This window comes from Lepus europaeus, chromosome 13, assembly GCF_033115175.1.
Source record: "Lepus europaeus isolate LE1 chromosome 13, mLepTim1.pri, whole genome shotgun sequence".
Lineage (NCBI taxonomy): Eukaryota > Metazoa > Chordata > Mammalia > Lagomorpha > Leporidae > Lepus > Lepus europaeus.
Genome location: NC_084839.1, coordinates 785314 through 795728, shown reverse-complemented (window position 1 = coordinate 795728; position 10415 = coordinate 785314).

Below are 10415 nucleotides of genomic sequence, written 5' to 3'. Positions count from 1 at the left end.
TTTGAGCCAGAACAGCCCTGCTTCTAGGCAGGCAGCAAATGGCATGGAGCCGGCTTTGCCTAAGGCTCTGCAGCCGTCCCAGAGTGCACGCAGGGGAGGGGCTGGGGACGGGCCTTCCTGCAGCCGCTCTCCCCGCCCCCAGGGGCGCTGTGCCAGAGGCTTGACAGACTTGGGTCTGTCAGCTCCAATATGAGAAGACACCCTTCCCCCTGGAGCAGTGTGCCTGAGGATCGGCGTGTTTTAGAAGATAGTCTGATGATATTGTCAAAAAGCTTAGAAAATTCGAATTTTTGACACCATAATTCTTGAAATCTATCCTAAGAATACAAAACAATTGTGAACACGTGGAAGTAAATGCAGACAACCCCAGAAGTGATTGCACAACACCTGATGGCCACACCCCACAGGAGACCACTGGTTAGGGGCCCTGCCACGGGCTGAGACTGAATCAGGTTGTGTGGTCAGCTTTTCCTTGCCCCAGGGAAGCACCTGATACCAGAACCAAGTTTATTTCTCTGGTGGCTTTGGAGGCCCAAGGGCAAACATCCTGGCCTGTTTGGAGCGTGGCGGGGGTGGCTATGGCGGGGAGCAGACAGTGGCTGGGCCCACGCAGCCTTTCACAGCCCCTCTCCTCTCCTGGAACTCCCTGGGCGGGGAGGGCAGGACCCAAGGACCGCCCCTGGACCCAGCCCACCTCCTGACAGTGCCACCCAGGGACCAAGCCTTTAACCCAGGGGCTCCTGGGGGTCCTTCAAGCCAGCATCCAAGCCATTGCCTGAGTTGGGCTTGGGAACCGTCCTGCCGGCCGGCCCACCGAGGCCTGTGGAATCACGGGGCCCGGCCCTGCCACAGCACCCGCAGGCGGGCCCAAGTCCATCAGTCCACAGCCGGCTACTTTGTAAGCTAAGACTGCTGCATGGCCGCCAGTGAGGTCACAGATACCCCGAGGGCCCCGCCTCTGGCCTGGTGAATTTGAGCCCGTGACGTGCACCATGCTTCCCGCCCTGGGCCGGGCTCTGCGCAGTGACCCTGGCGAGGGTGAAGTTGTGGCAGCTGCCCCGGCGGGGGTGTGTTCACCTGGCTGTGGCCTCCGGGAAGCCAGGTGCCGTGGGGGAGGGAGCAAGTCGGGCAGCACAGGGAAGCCCAGTGCTCTCTGGGGGGGGGGGGGGGGGGGGCGTGGCCAGAGGCAACAGCAGACAGCAGTGTCCATGCTGGGTCCCGCCCGTCCTTGGTCAGCCGTGCTGGCTGCGCACACACCTGCTCCCGCTTCCCTCCCCCGGACAAGGCGATGGGTTTTACAAACACACAAGCAGCCAGTGCTTGCCCAGCTGTGGCTCAGCCAGAGGGAGCTCACCCAGAGAGCAGCTGCCCGCCCGGGCGCCCCTCGGGCCACACCACGGGACCCCCGGGCGTTATAGAGAAACAAGAGCCCAGCACAGGTGAGTGCCAAGCGGACTTGCCCCCCTCCATGCTCCCCTCAGGACTCCGCACCCTCTGCTCCTCCTCTGTGGGCTCTGCTCCGCCCCCCTGCACGCCCCCTCCCAAAGCAGAGCAGTCCCAGGCTGTTCACTGGGAGCTGCTGGAGCCAGGGCCCGGCCACTGTCACCTGTGTTCGCAGAGACGCATGGCAGAGGGAGGGCTCAAGGGGCAGGAGCAGCCCCTGGCGGCCTCCAAGGAGGCTGCTGGCCCGAGGGGCCCGGAGGTGGCTCACTGGAGGGGCGTGTTTGTGCATCTAAGATGGGCCTCGGTGGGCAGAAACAGGGCAGCTGGGAGCCGTGAAGTCCTGGCCAAGTGGGGCAGTGGTCAGAGGGCTCCCCGAGCTGCTGCGTGGTCACGGGCAGGGCAGTTCCAGCGGGCGGCCTGACACACGCCTGACAGAGGCCGGTGGCGCCCCGCTGGACACCGGTGCTGCAGGGCAGTGTCCTAGGCAGGTCCCTGCAGGCTGTCCGTAGACGTGGCCTCTCCGTGGGAGGCGGCTCCAAACTGGCAAGCATGGCCGGGGGGAAGAGGCATCCTGCCGAATCTGCTACAGCGCTCACAGCGCCCACAGCCGCTGCTGCGGGGCCGCCAGGGACACAGGCCCACACAGGCACCCTCAAACGCGTTCCGTGAGCTCGGAGACGTGGCCCGTGGAGGCTGGGAGGAAAATGTGGCCGAGCAGTGAGAGGCCTGCGTATCGCGGACCGGGGGGTGGCTGGTGCGGACGGGCGACGCGCGAGTGGCCGCCGGCCAGGGACGTGGACGTGGGCAGGGCGGCTGCTGTTTCTCATAGCGGGCTTTCTCCCGCGGAGGACGCTGCTCCTAGGCTCTGAGGCCTGGCTGTGATGTCACTGCCAGAGCTCCCCTCCCGGGAACCCATCTCAGAACGGCCACAGGCTGCTGCCCTGAGGGGTTTTCTCCTTTGCTTTGGCCGTGGACGGCACGATCGAGCACCCTGCGTACAGTCACGCTCAGCTGACAACATGTCCGTCCTCGTCTGGGAGTTGCGTTGGAAAAGGAAGAGATTTCGGTAAATAATGAATGGATTGGATCAGCCTTTTCCCCTCCCCAGAGATGGGTTCCCGGGCGTCGAGGCTGCGTCTGGGGGCCAGCTGGGTTTTCTCTCCTCTGTCCCCCGGGCACCCCTGTGAGCCTCCTCCCCCGATGGCTCCCGCGTGGCCTGGCATCGGCCACACAGCAGACACGCTGCTCTTCTGACGCCGCTCTCTCCATTCCGTCTTCACGCTCGCAGGGTCTCTCGATCTCTCTCTGCTTGGCCGCTCAACTTGCTGGTGGCCGGATGAGTTCATCTGCTGTGTTGGCAAAACTGTTTCCCTCAATCCAGTGAGGTGTTGATTGAAAAATGTCCTTAAAGGCTTTAGGCTCATCTGATGGAAAGCATGAAAGAGAACCCCACAGCCACATTTTTAAAATTCTTTATTTGTGAGACTTATTTATTCATTTTAAAAGGCAGAGTTACAAAGAGCAAGTTCGTCCATCTGCTGGTTCACTCCCCAGATGGCTGCAAAGGCCAGGGCTAGGCCAGGCCAAAGCCAGGAGGAGCCAGGAGCTTCATCCTGGTCTCCCACGTGGGTGGCAGGGGCTCAGACACTGGGGCCATCCTCCACTGCTTTTCCCAGGCGCATTAGCAGGGAGCTGGATTGGGAGTGGAGCAGCCGGGACACGAACCAGGCCCATATAGGACGCCGGCGTCGCAGGCTAAGCCTTTACGTGCTGCGCCACCATGCCCGGCTCACATTTTTCCAACGTTTTGTTCCTGCAGAATAAGCAGTAGTCTCCTCACTCTCCAGACCTCCGACGACTCTGGCCTGGAACCTGCGTCTCCGGTTCTCCCTGAGAGGTGAGGTCAGTGTCTCTGCCCACTGAAGCCTCCTCACCACTAACCAGTGCCCCTGAGGCCAGGGAGAGGCCTCCCCTCGCACCCAACAGCCGCCGACAGTGCCTGGTGCGGAAGCCTTGGCTTCCAGGGGCAAATCCTGCTCCTGGCTCACCAAGTACCTGCCCAGCCGCGCTGCTTACAGGGTGAGCCGCAGCCTGGGCTCTGCCCAGCACCTCGGAGAACCTGTAGCCGAGTGATGCTAACAGTGCAGACGTGCGGAGTTCTGCGGCCTGGGGGACGACGGTGGTCGCGGTCCCTGGGGAAGTCGGGTGAGGAGCCGCACTGCTACTCGGCTGAGACCGGGCTGTGTGCTCAGCAGGAGTTCGCTGGTACGATGAGAACCCGGTGCGAGCCTGGGACTGGTGCTGCTTACGCTGACGAGCTCTGGAGGGAACGAGCCGCGTCGTGGAGCCCGGAAATAGAGCCCCTGCCCCTCTGAGGCGACAGTGGAGGAGCAGCCAGAGAGCCCACTCCGAACTGTGCAAAGAGGCCCCCGCCCGGAGCCAGTGTCTCCAGGCCGAGACTTGAAAAGAACCGCAGGACTGTGGCAGGTCTCGGACTTGCCCAGCTGGGCCGGGGGCCTCTTGGGCTCCGATTCAGGTGTCCCAGCCTCCTTGGGGGTCTTGGTTGAGCCCCCCAGCATCTCCCTCACTTGTCCGGCCCTGACATTCCTCAGGTGGGGAGCAGGGAGTGAGGCAGTGCCTTCCACTCAACACGGGGCACCCTCCCAGGTCCCGGTGACAGAAAAAGGCAAACCACAGACAGGGCTGCGTGCTCCCTGCTGGAGCTCAAGGAAGAGGCCTCCCGAGGATCCTGTCCCCAACCCGCCCCTTCCGGACAGATGTCCACCGTGGTGCCTACTGTGCCTTGGGACAGAGCGCTTCTGGGGCATCTGAGGTCTCCCAGAGTTGAGGCAGAGGGGCCTGGCTCGTCCCTGGGTGGGATGGCTCCGGCCTCTGCTGCCCCCGCCATGTTCGTGGCCGGTGCTTATCCTGTTTCCTTGGCCTCTCCAAGGACACAGCTGATGGCTTTCCTGGCCACACCTGTGTGGAGGTTTGGGCGAGGAACTGTTTTTGTTCTGTTTCTCTAGGTCTCTACCTCTGCACACCGTGAACGCCCGCGGGGGAGAAGCTGACACCCGCAGGGGAGAAGCTGACGCCCACGAGGGAGAAGCTGACACCTGTGAGAGAGAAGCTGCAGGTGAGGCCAAGTTTCCAGGCAGCAGAGTTGGGAGTTCGGTGCCTGGGCGATGAGGTGGAAGGGTCTTCCCTCAGGGTCTCCCAGCCCTCGCTGTTGGCCTGGGGTGGGGGGGTCCCTTCTCTGAGCAGGGGCTGGGGGAGTGAGCCCCCAAGCACTCAGCAGGGCTGTGCCCCCCGACCCCTCCCTCCTCAGAGGCTCCGGGAGCAGACGCACCCTGGAAGCCCTGGTGACACGGGGCTCGGCTGTGGGGCCCGGCTCCTTTCCTGGGAGTCTCCCACCTGAAGCTCTCCTGGGACCCGGCCATGCGTGTGTGCAGGAGGTGGGAGGAGCCAGCATAGGAGCTGCTTGTGCATGGCCTGGGCGAGCGTGGAACCCAAGAAGGGAGCAGCTTCCGGGGCCCTCCCAGGAGCCAGGGTCCCTGGCAGCTCGCGGCCTGATTTCCAGCCCCTCCACCAAACCCTGCCTTCCTCCTACCCAAGCCACGAAGCCCCCCTCGCCACCCCCTGCAAAGGCCGAGGAGCTGCCGCAGAGCACGACTGGGTGGGCAGGGCCTTCTCACACTCCCAGCCCGGTGCTCAGTCCACGTGCAGCACCTTGCACATTGCTCACGGCCGTTTGGGCTGTGTGGGTTCCTCTTCTCCCCGCAGCCTACGGCGGCAGTGAGGTCGTGCCGGCCACGCTGACAAGGCCCCGTGCACTTCTAGGACCCACGGCGGTGAGCAGAGAAGAGGAGGCTCCCGCTGTGGCTGCCATGGGAGCAAACACCCAGATAAAACACTCCCCCGTGGACTTGGGCTGACCGCAGCTGAGGGAGAGGCCCACCAGCAGGGCGCAGCGGCCCCCCTGCGCCCACCCGAGGCAGCCTAGGACGAAGCTGGGAGGGACAGGCGTCCCACGCGTCCAGGACAGCAGTTTTGATGGCAAAAATAGAACTCATTTGGACAACTCAGCTGCAGGCCCAGCCCAGGCAGCCCCGGGGTGTAAGGGATATTGGCCGAGAGAGGTGAGCGTTCACACGGGCGTGAACAACTTAAACGCTAACACCTTGCTCCTTGATGTATCGCCCCCAAAATCATCCCTTTAATGTCATTTGGTGCCCCAGTAGAGCTGTCGATGCCCAACTCCGCTTGGCCAAGTGTTCACGAGGTCCTGAAGAAGGGGAGGCCAGGACCTGGGGGAGCACAGAAGCCAGCCTGCCATCCAGGGAAGGGGGAGATGAGGCCTGCGCCCTGGCCCTGGGCGGGACAAAGCCTCGGTCCGGACGCCCACAGAGGGCAGGTGCTGGGCGCTCAGTGGGACAGGAGGACCCTGGAAGACGCAGGCAGGTGTGGAGGGCAGAGGGCAGCCGGGCACAGGTTGGCTGGCGGCAGGTGTGGGAAAGGTGGGGCTGAAACCCAGCTCCACCGTTCCTGGCTGTGTGACCGCGGACAGCGGCCCTCGGTCCTCGTGGGTCAGGCAGCGGTGATCAGACGCAGGGCCGGTCGCCATGAGGGGCAGATGAACCTGTAGGGAGCCTGGCACAGCCATTCAGGGCCTACTCAGAGGAGGATGGGATCCAGGTGAAGGCGGGCGGTGGGGAGGGGGGCGCAGGCGGAGGCTGCAGCACAGGTGTTCCTGGCTTGTTGTTGGGCACACGCGGGGGGGTGGTTGCCCCAGCAATGCGCGGTGGGAGTCCTGGGTCACGGCCACATGGGCGCAGCACAGCAGGGAGAGAGCACGGGTCGCTGCTGGAGCCAAGGGAGATGGAGCTGGTGCCTGGGAGCGTGGCCAGAGCGGAGAGACGCAGGGTGGAGGGCACGCCCCACGCACAGGTGCCGGGGCCTCCCTGCAGCTGCAGAAACATGCGTGGCTGGAATCCAGGCCCCAGAGACTGCACACGGACAACCCATAACCCCAAGTCCCCGATCTGTGCTTCCAGGCCCACCCCTCCCTGGGACGGCCAGGCCCTCGGTCCCCTCCTCCATCTGAGGTCCCTGCCCCGGCCGCTGTCTCCTGTAGTGGGGGTCAGGTGTACTGGCCAGGCCGGGCCCTGCTCTCAGCCCTCACTGTGAACAGCCGTCCGGCCACAGACCCTGATGTCACTTGGGTACCCAGAAGCCTTTGCATCGCCCCTGCCCCGCTCGGTGCCTGCAGCTCTGCGGCTCCCCTCTGCCTTGATCTGGACCCCAGGCCCCTGCACTGCCAGCCCGGCCCCGGGCCCTCCCCCCTCACCACAGTCTGCTTCCTGCACCCTTCCTCTGCCCAGAGCCCGTGCTGCCAAGCTCCGCGGTGCGCTCCTTAAGCCGGATCCAGGGACACCCTCAGGCCTCGCCTATGGGCCCCTCCGAAGCAGCCGGCAGGGGCCCGTCATTCCAGAGAGACCTCTCCCCTCCTGCTGTGGGGACGTCTCTGCACGCCCAGCTTCTTCCTCCCGCGTTGCTTCCAGCTCCTTCTCTGAACTGCGACGGGGCTGCTGTAACCGGTGCCACGCTGCCGTGCCTCGGGCTCGTGTCCTATGTCCCCGTTCCCAGACATGCCCAAGGGCAAGCGTCACCCACAGGGTCAGCACCTCTGTGGTCCTGGCCCCCGGACACCTGACCACTGCAGACGGGAGGGAGCCACTGCTCCTGTTCTGAGGACACCGAGCCCATCTCTGGGGTCTGCTTGCACCCAAGGCCCTGGGGGGCTGGGCTGGGAGCCAGCACCCACTCAGCAGTTGGGGTGTGCTGTCAGGGCCCCAGCTGGGGCCTTATTTGTGTTCTTGCTATGGCCCAACACAAGTGAGGTTTAGGCCCCCTTGGATTCTGCCACTGCTGTCCGGAGTCCCCATGAGCACATCCGAGTCCAGTGACTTATTGGAGGGACCCCAGACCTCGGGACAGCCATTGTCAGAAGAGCTGTGTGACGTCTGCAGACATCAGGGGGCACTGGCCCCTGGGAACCCTGTGTGCTGCCGGCCACGGGGACAGGGTGGGAGCAGATGCGGGTCCTGGTCTCACTGAGAAGCCGAGCTGCAGGGAGGAGCCGCCAGGGGCTGGGGTGATGTCCCAGGGCTCGGGGAAGGGGGCAGGCCCGGCCTGGCGCCACCCAAGCTCCGCCGCAGTGAGGCCGTGGGGACTCGGGGCAGTCACTCTGCTTCCCTGCCAGCGTTCTCAGCTGTCAGCAGGGCAGGAGGTCACTGAGGGAGAGGCAGGAAGCACACAGGGGCCGCGGCAGGTGCCGCTGCTCCTGTGTCAGCAGCCGTGAGCAGCGGCTCTAGGGGAGAGCGTGCAGCTCCCCGCAGCATGCAAAGAGGGTGGAAGGAAGGGGGCCCTTCCCACGTCTGCTGGGGCAGGGAGTGCCAGACCCTCTTGGTAGGTTGAATATCTGAGGCCTCTCTGGGCTCCCGAGTGAGCCCAGGAAGAAGGGGCCGTGGCCTCTGCCTGGGTCCCAGCCAGGAGCTCCTGCCCCAGTGAGAACAGAACCAGCAAGGTCACCGGGCACAGTCCCCAGGACACGGACAGGTGGTAGGAGGTAGAGGGCTCAATCCGACCGGCAAAATAAAGAGGGGGAGGTAGAGAGGAGTGGACTGAGCGATTGGGCGTCCTCCAAAGTCTCCACGGTGCGGCAAAGTGAAGTGGGAAGCCGGGCAGTGGGCCTGTGCGAGGGCCAGGGCTCCCCAGGGCCGAGGGGTCAAGGCCAGGCCTGTGCATCCCAGCAGCTGAGTGGGCTCTTCAGCCTGGAGCAGCGCAGTGGGGAGGGCCTGTGTCCAGCAGCCGAGAGTGCTTCCTGGGCACCGAGACAACCCCTGCCCAGGGGCTGGACCGCAGACCTTCACTGCCCCTCAGCCCTAGGGGCTGGAAGAAGGTCAAGGAGTCGGCAGGCAGGTGCACCTCAGAAAGCCCAAGGGGAGCATCCCCCTGGCTGCCCCCACTCTGGTGGTGTCACTATCCTGGGCGTTCCTGGGCTTGTAGGTCCATCACAGGTCCAGGTTGGCGTCACAGCCTTGTCCACATGTCCTTCCCAGGCGCCTGGGCCAGGGACCCCATCCTGGTGTGACCGCTTCTATGCTGTGACATCATAGCCCTGGCGCTGGGGTTCCCACACACGGCCTTGGTCACACACTGACATCATAGCCCTGGCGCTGGGGTTCCCACACACGGCCTTGGTCACACACTATGACATCATAGCCCTGGCACTGGGGTTCCCACACACGTGGCCTTGGTCACACACACTGACATCATAGCCCTGGTGCTGGGGTTCCCACACACGTGGCCTTGGTCACACACTATGACATCATAGGCCTGGTGCTGGGGTTCCCACACACGTGGCCTTGGTCACACACTATGACATCATAGCCCTGGCGCTGGGGTTCCCACACACGTGGCCTTGGTCACACACTATGACATCATAGCCCTGGCGCTGGGGTTCCCACACACGTGGCCTTGGTCACACACTATGACATCATAGCCCTGGCGCTGGGGTTCCCACACACGTGGCCTTGGTCACACACTATGACATCATAGCCCTGGCGCTGGGGTTCCCACACACGTGGCCTTGGTCACACACTATGACATCATAGCCCTGGCGCTGGGGTTCCCACACACACGGCCTTGGTCACACACTATGACATCATAGCCCTGGCGCTGGGGTTCCCACACACGTGGCCTTGGTCACACACTATGACATCATAGCCCTGGCGCTGGGGTTCCCACACACGTGGCCTTGGTCACACACTATGACATCATAGGCCTGGTGCTGGGGTTCCCACACACATGGCCTTGGTCACACACTGACATCATAGCCCTGGCGCTGGGGTTCCCACACACGTGGCCTTGGTCACACACTATGACATCATAGGCCTGGTGCTGGGGTTCCCACACACGTGGCCTTGGTCACACACTATGACATCATAGGCCTGGTGCTGGGGTTCCCACACACGTGGCCTTGGTCACACACTATGACATCATAGCCCTGGCGCTGGGGTTCCCACACACGTGGCCTTGGTCACACACTATGACATCATAGCCCTGGCGCTGGGGTTCCCACACACGTGGCCTTGGTCACACACTATGACATCATAGCCCTGGCGCTGGGGTTCCCACACACGTGGCCTTGGTCACACACTATGACATCATAGCCCTGGCGCTGGGGTTCCCACACACGTGGCCTTGGTCACACACTATGACATCATAGCCCTGGCGCTGGGGTTCCCACACACGTGGCCTTGGTCACACACTATGACATCATAGCCCTGGTGCTGGGGTTCCCACACACGTGGCCTTGGTCACACACTATGACATCATAGGCCTGGTGCTGGGGTTCCCACACACGTGGCCTTGGTCACACACTATGACATCATAGCCCTGGTGCTGGGGTTCCCACACACACGGCCTTGGTCACATAGCATTTGTTTAATCTGCGATTTCCAATCTGATGTCCTTAAGACTCTGGTAGCAAACATTTTTATTTTTGTATTTTTGTGTTATTTAAAAGGAGCCGAGTCGCTCCCCAAAGGCCTGCGGCAGCCAGGGCTGGGTCCGGCTGCAGCCGCAGTCTGAGAGTCAGTCGGGGTCTCCAGGCAGCTGAGCCCTCTCTGCTGCCTCCCAGGGCCTGCATCGGCGGGGAGCCGAGTCGGGCGCCTGGCATGCACTGCGGAGGCCCTAGGTGCTGTCACACGTGGCCCTGCCCAAAATAGTCTTCCGTGAGTCACTGTGGACGTCCACACTCACTGACGTGAGACAGTAAAGCAAATCGCCGCCTCAGCTACGCCCTGGGAACAAGGAAACAACAGGAAAGCAGGGGCCTGTGGTTTGTGCCGTGGGGGTGGGGACAGAAGTCCAGGGCCGACGAAGAGCAAGGACCCCCTTCAGGGTCT